This window comes from Meriones unguiculatus, chromosome 4 (genome assembly GCF_030254825.1).
Source record: "Meriones unguiculatus strain TT.TT164.6M chromosome 4, Bangor_MerUng_6.1, whole genome shotgun sequence".
NCBI classification, from domain to species: domain Eukaryota; kingdom Metazoa; phylum Chordata; class Mammalia; order Rodentia; family Muridae; genus Meriones; species Meriones unguiculatus.
Window position 1 is genome coordinate 132,359,528 of NC_083352.1, and position 17,368 is coordinate 132,376,895.

Below are 17,368 nucleotides of genomic sequence, written 5' to 3' on the forward strand. Positions count from 1 at the left end.
TCAACACAAGCAACACCTTTACAACTTGTGTGCCTTAGTTTAGACACCAGATAATGGCAACTTCCCTCTTTATATCCTTTACTGGCTAACAGACAAACATGAAATGTCTGAAAAAGCAGGATAGGGTTCTGGGGCCTTGGAATATGAACTCAGTTTTGACCCTGACAGCAAGATGGAACTTGTTCCTGGGATGGCTGGACCCAGGAAACTGTCTCCTAACACATTCACCAGCATCCCTACTTGCTGTAACATGCACAGGCCAGGCACATTGCAGACATGAACAACACAGGAAGTAGGAAGGGAAAACATCACTTGAATCACTAAGGAACATTAACAGTGGTTGGGCTGCAGGCATGAGGTGGGGAGTACCAAAGTCTGGGTGACAGCGCCAGGGTCAGACACCGGATGCCGAGGACAATGCTAGTGACAGCCTAACAAGGGGAAAAGCAAGGGAGCAATGCAGCAATATGAAGCAAGAAACTTCATAGACTCCTTTGGCCCCCAAACTGCCTCTCAACTCACCCATAGTGAGGTGTTTGGTTCCACTCAGGTGTGGAATCTCATCTAGAAAAAACAGCGTCTCACATACCAAGCCTTCCTTCCAAAAGCTTCTACTTGAGGTGTTGCTGCACTTTAAATGGTCACTTTAAGTCCGTTTGTGATCCTGCTGGGATGAAGGCCAATGTTCCAAAACCCTCCTGGGGAGGCGGCAAGCTTCATGGCAATCCTGCTGACTCCAGAGGTTCAGCATCTAAGGGTAAGCCTAGCTCCCAGGCTTTCGAAGTCCACTGTCCACTGACTGCCCTCATGCCAGAGAGAAAACAGCCCTGTGTTCAGAAAGGGAGCGAGATGGGAACCTCGGGCAGCAGACGCTTAACGGTTTAGATCCAGAAACACAGACTCTTCAACAAAGCGGACACTTTAAGCAAACCTGAGGCCTGTCATCGTTTTCTTCTGGACGTTTTCCTGGCAGGAGATTTCACATAGCTGGCAATTCAGGAATTGCTAAGAGAGAGCCAAGACTTCATTCCTTATCCAGAACAGTTTCTTTGTTCTGTCCCAGGGTTTTCCATATACAAACCTTTGCTGATGAGCTAAGGCTCACGAGGAATTTTGCTTTTGGCAATGGAGTCGTCTGAATTCCTGAAGGTCGCTGCTGATTTAATTAGCGGCTGACATACACAAACACCTGTAACTCAGGCGGTCCTGATTAAATACTCCGTTTGGATTTTGTTGGGCCGGCAGATTGTTGTTTTTCTTTGAAGGATGACGGTGAGGTCCTTTCTTATTTGCAAGGCTTCTCCAGGAAAAGGACTCCCCAGACAAGCAGGTACATGTCAAATAATGGGAGAGGGAGACAATACCACAGCTGAACCAGAGTGCAGCAGGCATGTCTGTGTGTAGACATGTAAAAGGTTTTTGGTGCCTGGAAGTTTTAGTTTCTGACCATGCCTGTCACTGCAATGGTTTTCTTTCCATTTCAATACCTTGGTTCAACACTCACAGCACAAAATCGAGGTGACTGTGGTTGCATTCCCCTCCTTTCAGCTCATCCTTCCTGCAACCATCATCTGGCAGTAGGACGCCAGACCACCCAGTTACAGCCGGACAATACAACAACACTGCACCGTAGCTTGAGACTTGATATAGTTCCTCCGGATTTGGACCACTGAAGACCTTGCCTGGTTTCCATGAGGGGCAAATCATCAGATTCTTGAAAAATGAGGCCCACCTGCCCAGTGACCTGCCCAGTGACCTGTCCTTCCAGACACCACTGGAAGCTAGCAAAAAGCCACTGCAACCTTCTGTAGTGTAGAGCAGCCAGGCCCTTCCATCACCCACTGAAAGGATGTAAACGGAGCCACAATCAGGGATAAAGGACAAAGGCAGGAAGCAGGTGCTTCTCCTCACTTGCCCAGAAACCACAGGCCTGCCCTCTGCAGTTGGGCTCTGTGGCTTTCTAGGTGGTTTCATGGGTGGCTTGTGAGTTAACTGAAGGTCTGTTCTTAAAAGCACAAATGACACCCAGGTCTCCTGGCTGGGCACCAGCTGTCCTGGCAAGCCTGCTGAGGCAAGAGTGCTCCAAGTCCTAGGAGCCACCTGGGCAGGCACTGAGGCCACCACTCCTGCCTGGATCTGGGCACAGCCCAGCCTCTGTGGAGTCAAAAGGAGAGACAAAGACAGGGGATTCTGGTGTATGGCTGGCCAGTTAATGATCTGCTTTAGTCCAGCAGGCTTCCAGCCTTTGTGCTATCTTGCTGAGGACAGATCTGGGAAAGGCTGAAGGGCTGGAGCCTGCAGTAATGTATCATTTAAGGATAGGATATCTGTGTATTATACATGGTCCAAACACAAACTAAGGTTGACTACTGAGTCACATGGTGACATAACCCGGGGACCACAGGCCTACGCTTGGTCTGCTCTTGACACAAATGCTGTCATGTGGCACCGAGCTTTTGAGAGACATTTTCCCTCCCACTCTCTCTTTCCCGTCCTCTTAATTTACTCAAACTGTATCCTCTCTATTTTCTTTAAAGTGCATATTTATGGTACACAATATAATGTGTGAAATCTAGTAAACTCTAACTAGTATGCCAATCAGCTCGTGGCTTGTTTATTTGGGACAACAGTAAAGTCCAATCTCTACTTCTCACTACGCAAACCTGTGCTGTAGAACCTGCTACACAGATCAGGCTGGACTTGAACTCACAGAGATTCATCTACCACTACCTCCTAAGTGCTGGGATTAAAAGCTTGGGCCACCAATTCCAGAAATATACATAATTATCATTTAAAGTCATCATGTTCTACAATGGATTTTCCAGATTTGTTTCTTTTATCTGACTGAAATTTTGTATGCTCTGCTCAACCTGACCCTAGTCCTTTCCCCTCTGCTATTTCATTTGCTTTAGGTCACAAGGGCAAACCTCACCAAAGAACAGCAGGTGCAACAGCTGGGAATCCATCCCTCAAGGGGAGGGTCAAAGCAAGGTTCTGGAGCTTGAGATACGGCCCAGTGGTTAAGAACGCTTGTTCTTTCGGACAACCTGGCTTCCATTCCCAACACCCACAGGCAGTTTACAACCATCTCTAACTCTAGTTCTAGGACATCCATGACACAGATACATATGTGAGCAAAACACTCATACAAATAAAATAAATAAATATAAAAAGAAAAAAAAAAGGAAGCGCATAGCTTTGCAAGCCTTGAATTCCTACCTACAGATCTAATCATACACAGAATTTTTCTATCCAATTCTTTTTCTTTTTGTAGCTAAGTGAAGCATGGCTGCTGAGTTTACCCTAGTAAACAAGAGCTCAGTCTCATGATTATTTTACTGCCAGAATGACTCACCCCAGAAGACCAGTCAGGGTGAGTCCAAACCTGACCAAGGTGCTGCTCCCCACTGCCTGGCTCTTCAAACAGCTCCTGGTGTAGCAGCCTTTCTCCTTGTGGCTTTTGTCTTCTCTGAGAGTCTAGAAGCTCCTGTCTGTGTCCAGGAAAGGTCTCTGAGCATTTCCATAGCTGCCTTTCTATTGCCAGGGATTTTTCAAGTTGGACAGGAAAATGTTATTCCAGATTCTGGCTCAACAATTTCAGTTATGTGAATTCAAAAACAGTTTTCAGGGTCTTTGACTCCATAGTCTAACTTCTTTAAAAAAAAATAAAAGAGTTGTGTCTTTTGTTTTGTTTTGAGACAGGATATCCTGGTATATCCCTGGTCGGCCTTAAACTCTCAATTCTCCTGCTTCAGCCTCCTTGAGGAGGCTTGTACACTGAGATTACAAGTGTATACCATCACATCCAGTTTATACAGTTTTGAGATCGTGAAAACTCTTCATTCAAAAGAGAAATGGGCTGGAGAGCTGGCTCAGTGGTTACGAATGCTTACAGCTTTTGTAGAGGAGCCTGGTTTGGTTCCCAGCAACCACACAGGGGCTCACATCTACCTGCAATTCCAGTTCCTAGGGATACATCATCTTCTCATCTCCATGGGCTTCTCACACACATGGTACACATACATAGTAGACACACACATGCTTTACACGCACACGCTTTACACACACACACACACACATACACACACACACACACACACAGGTTTTTTTTTTAAGTGAGAAACAAGTTCAGGAGAAAGTAATACATTTGAAGCAAATAACTGTGTACCCAACCCCCTCTCCCGCTCTATTCAACAAACATATTTTTAAACAGAGTAAGAGTAACACTCACTATCTCTGTTTTCCTAGGAGTAACTGAGGAAATTAAGGAATCACTACTGTGTTCCTGCTGCTGCTATTGTGATAAGCAAGGTGCTTTTGGGACAAACACAACTAAGCTTATAAAAGGACTAATTTCAATGGGGGGGGGGTCTGTTCCTTCCCTCCTTGATCTCTTTCATACAGCCACAGAAATTCTTCCTGAATCTGCGCTTTGGAAGCCATGTCGGTGTTCATGTAGATGTCTGGTGGTTACAGTAGGCAGCTTGCTGTGGAGAAAGTCTTCCTTTTCTTGGGTAAGAACTACCTCACTTCCCTCCTTGGGCCATTCAGCAATTAGTCTTCTACAAATGTCTTACAGTACTATAACAAAACACCTGAGGCTGAACAATTTCACAAGAAGAAGATTTGTTTAAGTATCAGTACTAGAAGTTCAAGGCCTCACTTTCTTTTTTTTCTTTTTTTAAATTTTAATTTTAATTAATTATAGTTTATTCACTTTGTATCCCATCTGTAGCTCCATCCCTCTTCCCCTCCCAATTCTGCCCTCCCTCCCTCCCTCTTCTCCGCTCATGCCCCTCCCCCAGTCCACTGATAGGGGAGGTCCTCCTCCCCTTCCCTCTGATTCTAGTCTATCAGGTCTCATCAGGCGTGGCTGCATTGTCTTCCTCTGTGGCCTGGTAAGGTCCCCCCTCCTCTGAGAGAGAGGTGATCAAAGAGCAGCCTCACTTTCTTGCTGGCACTCTTAAGGGAGTGCAGGGCTTCACATATCCAGAGACAGGGATTATCCCTGGACACAAATATCTCTTTCTATTGTAAAGAGATGCAATATGAGCTGAAGAGATGGCTCAGTGATTAAGAGCACTGGCTGCTCTTCCAGAAGACTCATGTTTGGTTCCCAGCACCAACATGGTGGTTCCTAATCAGGTCTAAATTCAGTCCCAAGGGATCTGACATCTTCTTCTGGTCTCCCTGGGTGTGTCTGGACGAACACTGACTCAGGCTAGCAACAAACTAGCTGCTTGTGGATGAGTAGAGTCCTCTGCTCAGAAGCTAGAGAGGCACAAGCTGGAAGTGGGGTATGGAACAGCTTCTCTGCTGTGGGAAGTGGAGATCCAGAGCATCGGGAGAAAACAGCACGCATGAGTACAAGAGGCCACTGGACGATATCGGGCAGGCATGTACGCCTGAGTCAGGCCAACAGATTCATAATCTCTGACCAGAGAGCTACAATGGGGGCTGAGATGACCTTGGCTTCTCAGAAGCACGAGGAAGTTTGAGGATGTTATCCTCTAGCCAGGCCTTTAATTCAAAGATGTCAGAATAAACTAACAAAGGCTCTGGGACAGAAAAAAGGCCCCATTGACAAGAACAGCATACGATAATGCCACGTTTGATGAAGATTTCAGTAAATGGAGAACAAATTGGAGACTTGGTGTGTGCCTGCTCTTCCATCCCACCGCAAACACAAGGAGACCTGCATGTATTCATTCTTGTTCTCCTCCCCATCCCTTCCCCTTTCTCACCTCCCCACCACCCTGCTCTCTCTTGGCTCAGAATTAGATCATAGGACACAGTTGTGACTGCTGGAAGGTGGTTTGTTGTTGTTGTTGTTTTGTTTTTTTAAATCTGGCCTTTGTGACCCCTAAGAATGGTTCAACTCCATGTTTAATAAACACAAGTATTTTCATTGGAATGATCCCAATACCATTAATTTTCATACAATTTTTTTTTTCCAGAGCAAATTCCATTAGGTCATCTTAATTTCTTGGCTAATTTTCTTATATAATACAATGAACATGCTTAAAACTGCACTTCAGCTTTACTTGGTTTTTGCATAATTTCGCCTCTTCTAATGTCAATTGCTGAACTATTGAAGAATGTATTTTTTTTTCTTTTTATTTGTGGTGCAGGATATTGAACTCGGGGACTTACGCCTGCTGGTTAAGTGTTCAGTTTTAGTCATTTGTAAAAAGCAATGAGCATAGCAAGTTCAATGGCTACATAAAAATGCGCTGCCTCACTGGGCACGGCGACACACTCAGGTATTCCCAGCATGAGGGAGACTACAGCTGGAGGAATCAGAAAATGCTCAGGCTACATAATTATATCCTATCTTAAAAAATATAAATGTCCTGGGTCAAAATGTTACACCTATGTGTCCGAGGGAAGGAAGGAGGAGCATCGTTACACCATAATAAAGTAGCCCGGGAGTGCTCTCGGGGTCTTGAACACCATGAACCAAGTTGTGTAGGGTCTGAATATAAAGTATCTTCTCAGACAAAAGGCTCATGGTTTGAAGGCTTGTGTGGTGGTGCTATTGAGAGGCGATCGGATCATGAAGGCATTAACCTCATCAAGGCAATTCATAGCTCAATGGGTTATCAAGAAGTGGGGCCTAGTTGGAGGGTAGATGTTATCCCTAGCTTGCCCCCTCACCCTCTCTCTCTCTCTGTGTTTCCCAGCTGCCAGGAGATGAATAGCCTTTCTCCTCAATGCTCTTCTACCATGATGTTCATAGTGCCATAGGCCTACAGGCAAAGCAGCTTCTCCCTATAGAAAATTATTTAAATTTTGCCAGAACTACAAAAGTCACACCATTGCTGCCTCCGCCACTTCCTCCGCCTTCCTGCCGATTGATCCCAAGGTCTGAAATTATACTTTCATTGACCTATACTTTGCACCAACCCACTTTCTTCTTTTTATGCTGTGTGTATTGAGGACTTTCCAAAACTAGCAATTTATCATTAAGACATTTATCCTCCCCGTTTAAATTAGTAAAGTACTGAAAAAATGCTTAGCAACTGGCTTGCTGGGGACTCAAAGCCCCAAGTTTCAACGTTTGTTTGCTTTGTGGTATAAATACTTCTACCATAGCTGACTCCATCCTTCCAGTATGACTTTAACAGACTGGCAAAAGACACAAGAATTTAATAATCAGTTCTGGGGAGTAGGCAGACGCAATGACAGTGCTCCATTGCACTTCACTCACCACGTCTAGGCCACAGGTCTTTGAAGATGTTTCATAATTTGACTCTAAAGTAATAAACTACAGCAAATGTAGGAAATCAGATCTGTCCATGGAGACCACACTTTATCCACAAACCGTGTATTTGTCACCACGTGGACACAACTGCTTCTGGCTCTCATCTTAACCAGGTTCAATACTGCCTTTAGGAAAACCTGAAAGGATTCACGTGTTTAGTCTGTTGTCTTAGGCTTGGTGAGTTCCATATCTTTAGAGGTTAGATAAGAAGACAATGGGAATCCTATCTGCTTATTCAAAATGGCACTCTCGGGGCGGGAGAGGTGGCTCAGAGGTTAAGAGCACTGGCTGCTCTTCCAGAGTACCTGGGTTTGATTGTTAGCACCCAAATGGCATCTCAAAACCATCTGTAAGTCCAGTTCCAGGGGATCTGATCTCCTGGACTCTGTAGGTACTGCACACATGTGGTAAAGAGGCAAAATATCCAAACACATTAAAAAAGAAAGCATTTCCCTAGAGGCTGGAGAGGCAGGTCCTTGGTAAAGTGCTTGGTGCCCGAGTGGAAAGACCATGGCTTCTGGCACCTACAAAAATGCACAGAGGTGGGTTTGGTTGTGGGTGGCTGTGGTGGTCTGCCTGTAATTCCTGGAAAATTGGGAGGTACCCACAGGAGATAGCAGAAACAAGCCAATGAAACTGGATAAACAGGTAAGCCCTGAGCTCAAGACCTTGCCTCCGCACATAAAGTGGAACGGGACTGAGGAAGGAATTCAACATCAGCCTTAAACCCTACACGAATGCGCATCCATGCGCATCCATACATGCAAGTATGCATATACACATGCATGTACATGACACACAAATTAACACACAAATAAGACTATATTCATCCCTCATCCATGCTTTTAGTTACACATGGTCAACTCTGGTTCAAAATATTAAATGGCAAATTTTAGAAGTAAACTCTATAAATTTGATGTGTGCCATTCTGCACAGCGTGGTGGTGGCTTCTACCTGCCCTGCAGCATCCAGTGCCCCTGTGTATACCACCTGCCCACCTGCCATTCTGTAGCTGCCTTGGTTTTGAGGTAAACAATTGTATTCAAGTAATTCTTATTTTACTTAAGAATGGTCTCAAAGCGTAAGTGATGCTGGCTACCAGGACAGAGCAAGGAGAAGCTGTGAAGTGTTTGCAGCTTATGAAGTTAAGCAAAAATCAATAAATTTTCTGTTTGGGAAGAAGGGGAAAATGTGGTAATTTTACTGTCACACCTTAAAGTGCAAACACTGTGGCCATAGTGTATGATGAGCACTTGGTTATGACGGAAGAACAGCTGATGCACACGTGGAAAGTCAGGGCATACACAGGATTTCATGTATGTGTTTAGGCATCCTTTAAAGGTATTTGAATGCATCCCCCAAGTCCTAGTTTTGTTTCTTGTTGCTGTGATAAAATACCCTAGCAAAAGCAACCTAGGGGATAAGAGGTTTGGTTTAACTCACGATTCCAAGTTAAGATTCCATCACCGCAAGGAAATCAAGGCAGCAAGACCGTGCAGTAGCTGATCATATGCACAGTCAAGAGCAGAGAGGACACATGCAGGCCGACTGCGTAGCTCCCTTTCCGCTCTTTCACAGCTCCGGGTCCAAACTCACGGAGTGATACGGTAGGTCTTCCCACATCACTTAGTGCAATCATTGCATGGTGGCTGCGCCGTCCTGCAGCCAGAGCCTGGAAATCAGGAAAGGAGATGCATACAGGAGCAGGAGAATGCAAAATACTCTGGGTCTACCAGAGTCATGGGAGCCCACATAATGTTTTCAGCATTATTTGCTGAAATTAGCCAATAGGTGGGGTTTAGCGTCAGTGATGATGCCTCAAATCCTTAGCATGTTGCAGTCTCTTTCTTGGTTGCCAACGGCACTCGTGTCCTTTGCTGAGAAAGTCAAGAGGTTTAGGGTAATGATGCAAGAATCTCATTACAGACTACTAAGTCCGGTGGCAACTACCACAGCATCTGCTGAGCTCCAAGGATCTCTGTAAAGTACAGTGTTTTCTTTTTGAAAAGTTACCTCCAACCAATCCTATCCTCTTGTTGCGCACTCTCCCCCCTCATTTTAAAGAGAGGTTAGACAGAGAAGGTGTAGCTGGGGTGGTACCCAGCATGGAAGGGGTAGAAGCTTCAGGTCCTACTGCCGAGTGTCAGAGCCTGTCACTTCATGTCTAAGTGAGGCTGCTGTATGCCCAGGAGTCAGACTTCTGGAAGAAGAAAAGCAGATGGCATAGGACCAGATGGACTCCTGACGGGCAATGTATGTGGAGAGTAGAGAGAGCCTGGGTTCTCCTGCTACTCAAGGGGATGCTGGGGCAGGAGGACAGATGGATGTCTATGTGTACTTTTAATGTGTGAATGTTCAACAGACATAAACTCAAGAATATTGAGTAAGTTGTATTCTACTCTACCACGACAGATGCACCTTTGTAAGGACCGTGAAGGCCCAATTATGTGGAGTTTCATACCCTGTGGTACTTTGTGCCTGAATGTGGGGATGTGGGACAGTTCTGAAGCTGCCTCGTGGTGTCAGGCCTCTTCCCTCTGACTGTTCATCTTTTCTGCCTTGTCCCCTCCCGAGTCTCCAGCCTATGGACGCTATAACAGGAGCAGCCTTTGGGTGGAGTGATTTGGAGACAGCTTGTTCAGGCAGCAGTAGAATACTCTGGTCTTGCAGGCACAGATTCCAGATCACTGGGCTTATGGAACATGCTTAAGACCCAGAAGGAATATGAGCTCAAGAATGGCTCAACCCTTTGTCTCCCAGACTTGTCCCTCCATGAAGAGGACAGCCGTGAGAGAAAGACAGTGTGTAGAGCCCCAATCTCAGGGGACAGAAGGTTGGCCAATATTATCTCAGGGCTCACAGCAGAAAAGGCCCACCTTCCCCTACTGCTTTCATTTCTCAGCTTTCATCAGTCTTGGTTTGCAAAAGTGTATAGTTCAGTCCTGAGTGGCCCTGTTTATTTGTGTGTGTGTGTGTGTGTGTGTGTGTGTGTGTGTGTGTTTCTTTTAAGGTTTATTTATTTATTTTACATATATAAGTGCTCTATCTGCATGTATACCTGCATGCCAGAAGAGGTCATTATTACAGATAGTTGTGAGCTACCATGTGGTTGCTGGGAAGTAAATTCAGGACCTCTGGAAGGGTAGCCAATGCTCTTAACCACTGTGCCACCTCTCCAGTTCATAAGTGGAGAAAAAAGGCAGCCTGGATTCAAGAGCCAAGAGGGATCCAAGTTTCTTTCTGACATTCCCTTACAGCATCCTGACTGCTGGGCTCTTTTCTTTGCCTGTAGCTTTTTCTGAGGCACGGCAGTCCCTCTACTGTGGGCACCCCAGGGCACCCTAAACCAGCTGTCATGTCCCTGCAAGCATTCTCCTCATGGAAGCCAAAGCACATTCAGTTAGTCTCGAAAAATCTTTTTACCTCATGTCTGTCACCAAGCTGCTGTATCCACCGATAATGGCCGTGGCGCCTCCACAATGGGCTTCTCTGAGCCTCAAGTTACTGCTGATAATAATTATTAAAAAAATTGGGTAACATAATCTGATTGTATTGATGAAACAAGGCCTTCTCTTTGGGTGACTGCAGTAACCTTCAGCCAAGGAGAAGAAAAGATGCTAAGTTAGTGCTTTGCTCAGCTTGAAGCCCCTATCCTCTCACTCTTCTCCAGGAAGGAGGGTTTCTATCAGCTTCACTCACAGTCTTCGCTGAATGAGGTTGGCAGGGGGTCTGGCTAATGCAGAGTTAATGCCCTGTTGTTCTAGACACAATAACTAGAATGGTTAATCCTGACTGTCAGCGTGCTGGAACTTAAAACTACATCACGGATGTGTCCACAAGGATGGTTCCAGAAAGGTCTAACTGAGGGAGGAAGGCACACTCTGAATGAGAGCGGTCCTATCCCATGGGCCGGGGTCCCAGGCTGAATGAAAGGGAGAAAGAGAGCTGAGCACCAATCTTCATGTCTTTTTGCTTCTTGGCTATGGATGAAAAGTGACTAAGTACCTCAGGATCCAGCCTTTCCCGCTTGAGGGTCCGGACTTTGAGCGTCTCCCTACTTCCGCTATGTTAGTAGGTATGTCCTCAAGAGTTGGTGTCTGGCATTTTGACTTGTGAAGTGCTTTCATATCTGAATCCCCACATCACCTGTTTCGTTGAAGGTCACACCTGCTTGTTGTCTCTCTTTGAAACATGACACTCTCATCTACTGCTGGAAGCTTTTTAACCATAGCTTTCCCCACAGGCTCTGTCACTTGGGCCTTATTTCATTACTTAGAAGTATTCCCCTACAAACACTTTTTTTCTTCTGTTTCCTGTTTCTAAAATTATTTGCTACCCTTTGAGTACTTCATCAAGTTAGACAATGACAGCAGACAGAAGCTAGCTCATCCTGCTGTCAGATTTAAGCAACTATTTCTGGGTTGCAGCTATTTCTTTTCCCTGGTTCAAACAAATAGAAGACAAAACTCGCAGGGTTTGTGATTTCTTCCTGCTCCCCCAACTTCTTTTCCGGACTCAGGAATATTTCTCTTTAAAGAGTAACAGACGTACTCATTTCTGGTTTCTTTCTCTCAGATTTAGTTTTAGATGCCAACTTTCCATTTCACATTCCCTTCCCCTGCAGTCTTCCTCCCTCTTTCTGTTAATGGCAACCCCAGGCTTGAAGGCTCAGACAGGGCGCAGGCTCCTCCTCTCTCTGCCCTGCTTGTCAATCTGTCTGCACTTCTGCTAAGTTTTCAGGCCCCAGTCTCTCTCATTTTCCTTCCCTGTCTGCTCACTCACTTGGCCTTGGACAGCGCTGCCTTAAAGGCTTTAGCAGTGTCGCTAGGTCTGTGCAGGCCACCGTCTATCTCAGCACCATTCATCCTGCAAGCCCATCCCCAAGAGAACGACCTTGCAATAGCTTGGATAGGCTGAATGTACCCCCAAGGGTTCCTGTATTAAATTATTGTTGTTGTTGTTATTATATTTTAGTTTTTCAAGACAGCATTTCTCTGTGTATCCCTGGCTGCCTCGGAACTCACTCCGTAGACCAGGCTGGCCTTGCACTCACAGAAATCGCCTGCCTCTGTCTCCCGGGTGCTGGGATTAAAGGCTCGCAGCACTACTGTCCAGCTCCATATTGAAATCTAACTTCTACTTTGGCACAATAATGTTAGGAAGATGTGAACTTTAGAGGTGGGGCCTTTGGGAGGTGAGAAAATTGTCTATGCTTATAAGATGGCCAGTGATTGGATGAATACTGGTGGGCAGGCATATAGTTGGAGCAAGGCCTGAAGGGTGTACTCAGTTGGGAGAGCAGGTGGGAGGCCCTGGGTTCCAGCTACAAAGACAACAACAGCACGCATGCGCACATGTGCTGCCTCCCTGTCTGGCCAAACACATCCTGCCTTTGCTAGCACGAAGGTCTTTGGCAGATGCAGACTGTGACTCTGAACCAGGACTGCGTGCCAGAGTGAAACCTTTCTCTTCGTAATTTACTCAGACTGTGGTACTGTGATACTAGCAACAGAAAACAGACTGACTGGATATTTCCCGCATTCCACTTCCCTGCTGGCAACGTAGATTTTGGAATTTAATGTCCCTGTTCCCTTCTTGGGTATTCAGGGATCCTTTGGCTCTGTCTCAAATCCAAATTTTCAAACTTCCCGAGGAAGTTAGGTCTCTGCATCCCTCGAATCTCACTGGGCTCCTCTGTCATTGTCACCATTTAGGCTCAGTCATGAAATCCTGAGCTGAGGTGTCTTATGTGAGAGGAGATCCCAGGAAAGCACTGTGAGAGAGAGAGAGCGGCACCATGAGGGGAAGATGGGGCGTCCAAGGAACGTCACTCCAGGACGGCCGTGTCCAGTTTCAAGCCCTTCTGGGTTGTCTGCCCTTCATCGCCTGCGCACAAGCAATCCTTGCGCTCACGGTATTTTGTTCTCTGGTTAATACCTGCAGGTTGTTAGCGAACACTGAGTCTTTGCTCCCAGGCCATGCTCCTGCAGCCTCTACTCACAATTCATTACCGACGGATCAACACCTAGCCTTGTCTTATGTGTGTTTCAATTTAAAATCACCAAACTCGGCACACTGCCGGCTCATTAGGTCAGTGGCGCCCTAGCTCATGCCCAGTGATGCTTACCTGGCATGCATGTTTTCTCCACAGGGCGTATCTCAGCCTCTGTGTGCAAGGGAATTCTAGACAGCACTTCACTTATACTCAGGGGCCACTTAAAACAGGGAAATCACACCCGGGCACATAGCAGGCACAAAAATGTGAAAAATGCCACACTCAAGACACCGGTGTTTGTGCTGCCATAAGAAACGAACCAGCTGGCAGTGCTGTACCTCACCTCGCCCAGCTGAAGGGTGGGTGAGGGCAATCAAAGTCTTTGGCTCTCTGTACATACGTCCCAGTGGCCAAAAAGGTCCTGCCATGATTGATTTAGCTTTAGTGATGTGGGCAAATCTGCTAAGGCATCAACTGCCAGTAATAAAATCAGTGGTGTGCATTTTCAACTTTGTAAGCTGTAGAAAAGGGAAGCTAATGGGAATAGAGTCTGCCCATGGGATGCCTTGTGTTCTGTGAGATGCAACTATTATTCTCCTGTGGATACTGACCTGCCTTGTTGTCGCTTGTCTTTTCAATATTGCTTTATCATGGTCTCATATAACCCAGGCTGCCCTCAACCTCACTATGGGACTGAGAATGATCTTGATCATGTGTGTGCCACTACACCTGCATAATTCCAGTATTGTGAATCTCGTATATCAGCTGTCTGTAAAGTTGACTGTGGGCCAAATACACCTCCCACATGCATTTATGAATAAAGTTTTATTGACATACAACAGTAAATCCTTTATCGAAACATCTATAGCTGCTTCTGGGTACAACAGAAATGAGATCACATGGCCTATAAACCCTAAGATATTTATTATCTGGCTATTTCCTGAAAAGTCTTACTATGTGTTTATCTAGTGATTACTTTTAAAAACCACTTGTGATACTTAAAAAATAACCTTAGTTTTCCTTTTGAGACAGGCCCTCATAACCTGCATTGCCCTAGAAGCCATCATGTTTAGCCCAGGCTGGCCTTGAATTCACAGTCCTCTTGCTTTTTCTTTCCAAATGCTGAGATTACAATTGTGGGCTTAAAAACAAAACAAACAAATAAACGAAAAGTCTTGGTACAGTTTTTTGTTTGCTTGTTTGTTTTGAATAGTTGTATGAATGCCTGGTTTGTTTGTTTTTGTTTTATTGGAAGTACAGGGATCGAACCTGAACCTAGAGTTATAGCCATGCTAAGCAAATGCTGAACCACTAAGCCTTTAGTATCTTGCTTTATCTGTCTCTATGCCTTCCTCTTGGTAGTGCTGAGGCTTGAAGCCAGAGCCTTATGCAAGTACTGTGTGCTGAGCTACTCCCTCAGCCAAAGAGTTTCACCTTTAAAAAGATGTCTCCTTGAGTCAGAGAAAGGTGGATGTGAGTTCAAGGCCTGTCTTGGCTATATGATGAGACCTCGTCTCACAGCCATAAATAAACAACAGACAAGTCCATGGTAGTGTAGGGTAGGGAGGGGATGGGGCACAACCACAGGCCCACCCAACCCAGCCTCCCCATCTGCAGCCACCTTTGCATTCTGATCAGAGCACCTTCCCTGTATCTGCTTTGCTTGGTGAGTTTAGCCAAATCTTGTCCAATTTCCCAAGACTAGCTCAGGTCTACCTTCCCCATACCACTGTCCCTCAAAGACCCAGCCCTCACACCATATACAAAGAAGTTAAACAGCAAACCAGTGTCTCTGCTGGAGGAAGTCTCTCTGGGGGTCAACTCTGAGATAAGCATTCAGTATTGTTCAAAGGTTCTCCATGCGGCTGAGCTCCAGCTGGGGACTGACTGCATACAAAGCTTTCACTGGCTGCCTTCATAAACTGTCTCAGAGTTCTTTTCCACAGAATGTTAACTGGGACAGTCAGACAGTCAAGGACACACACACACACACACACACACACACACACACACGCACGCACACACGCGCTTGCTTGCTTGCTTGTTTGATCTTGTCAATGGCAGCTCCATTCCCGTCTCCTGTTCTCTTTGCTGTTTGTTTCCTCAGATCACCCCTTAATAAACCACTTGAACTTAAATCATTTCACAGCCTGGTTCACAGCTATTTTGAAGACTCATAAGAAGGAAACTTCCTTGATGCACAGACTCAACAGTCAAACATTAGGAAGAGCTGGGGAACCCCACGGAAGAGGGGGAGGAAGGATTATAGGAGTCAGAGGGGGTTGTTTAGCTTGGGGTGTTTGTGGGATTCCTAAAAGTGGTAGTGGGGTTGTCTGACTCTTTTGCCTGCTCATGGGACCCATCTCTTCCTATTGGGTTACCTCTTCCAGCCTTGATATGAGGGTTTGTGCCGAGTCTCATGGCATCTTATTATACTATGTTTGGTTGATATCCCTGGAAGGCCTTCTCTTTTCTGAAGGGAAACAGAGGACGAGTGGATCTATGGGATAAGGGAAAGGGGAAGGGGACTGGGAGAAAATGAAGCTATGAACAGAAGGTATAAATTTTAATAGAGACTTTCAGTCTGTCTCTCCTTTCCCTCTTCCTCCCTTCCCTTCTCCACCCTCTTCTCCCTGTTCATCCCTTACCAGATACACTGAAAGAACAATTATCACCTTGAGCTATAATTCAGCTTTGCTTCCATTTGCCAGGGTCAAGATTTAAAATTCAAATACGTTTTCTACTGAATGAGAATAATTTTGAGCCAATATAAAGTAAAACAAACAAATAGACAAATTGTTCTAAGTCAGGGGCCACCACATTTAAGCTATTCTTGGGGAAACAGAGTCTAACACAAAAACAATAACAATAACCCGGCATTTATTGCAGGGTTTGGTATGTAGCTTAGGGCAACAGTCTTTAAAAAAAATAAAACAACAATTTATTTAATTTTATTTTACATGCATTGTCAGATCCTTCAGAATTGGCATTACAGACAATTGTGAGCTGCCATGTGGGTGCTGGGAATTGAACCTGGAATATAGAAGAGTAGACAGTGCCTTTTTTTTCTCAAAGGCTATAATTTTTTTAATCTTTTTAAAAATTCTTTATTAATTACACTTTATTCACTTTGTATCCCTCCTGTGGTCCTCCCTTCCTCCACTCTGCATGCATGCCAAATCCACTGATAGGGGAACTCCTCCTCTCCTTCCTTCTGATCCTAGTCAATTAGGTCTCATCAGGAGTGGCTGCATTTAGACAGCACTCTTAACCATTGAGCCAACTCTCCAGCCCTAGGTAACAGTCTTAAAGACTACAGGAAGACTACAGGAAGGTAAGACAGCCTGCGAGGGCTGCAGAAATGGGCATCAGAGCATTTGTTGCTCTTGCTGAGGACCTGCACTAAGTCCCCAGCATGCACAGGGAAGCCCACAACAGTCTGTAATGCCAGTTCTAGGGAATCTGATGCTTCTGGTCTACTTGGTCATCAGGCACCCAAGTGGCACATGTACACACACACAGGCAGGACACTCATACATACAAAAATAAAGAATAGGTTTTAAAGGGCAGCTCTTCAGAGTTCTACATAGAGATAGCAAGTGGCAAAGAGCCTGATGCCTATGGTCCACTCGTGTGGAGAGTGATGCAATAAGGATGAGCAAATGGTACAGGTCTGTACGGCATGGGGAGTCCTCTGGGATATACTTGCAGCTGTTCTAGGAGCCTGGCATTACTTCCATCTAGAAGCTGAAAATAATTAATGAGATGGGAAGAGTGCTACTGGAGATGAAGCCCTGTGGTGGGGCTTCATGCGGTGTTGCAGGCTACACAGTGGTTTCCGGGCACTCCACTTCCCAGTCAGTGTCTGTCCCTTCCTAACGTCTTTAGTGATGAATGGCCCGGGTGACTGCAGTCTCTACACCTCCACACTTTTGATCAAAGTTATTGCTTTAAGTCTGAGCCACGGCCTTCTTTCCTAAAAATCTTTCTCCGGTTCAGAACAGCGCACATCTGATCAAAGAAACAGACTCCACAAGGTTGCCCTCTGCTCTCACATGCACTGTAGAGTATGTCTCCTGTTCATGTATGTACATACAAAATAATAACGA

At 45.5% G+C, this 17,368-nt stretch overlaps 1 protein-coding gene across 8 annotated transcripts in view; it reads right to left on the minus strand.

Annotated features, from left to right (window-relative positions):
- Nucleotides 1-17,368, minus strand: part of Rin2 (Ras and Rab interactor 2) — a 201,293-nt gene that overhangs the window by 100,187 nt on the left and 83,738 nt on the right. The window contains exon 3 of one of the 8 annotated variants that reach the window (XM_060383137.1): nucleotides 8,708-8,936. The exons of 6 other annotated variants lie outside the window; for them this stretch is intronic. The gene's annotated coding sequence lies outside the window, so the exon portion shown is untranslated. Of the gene's footprint in view, nucleotides 1-522; nucleotides 827-8,707; nucleotides 8,937-17,368 lie in introns of those variants that run through there. One more of the 8 variants, XM_060383139.1, reaches the window with a different exon arrangement.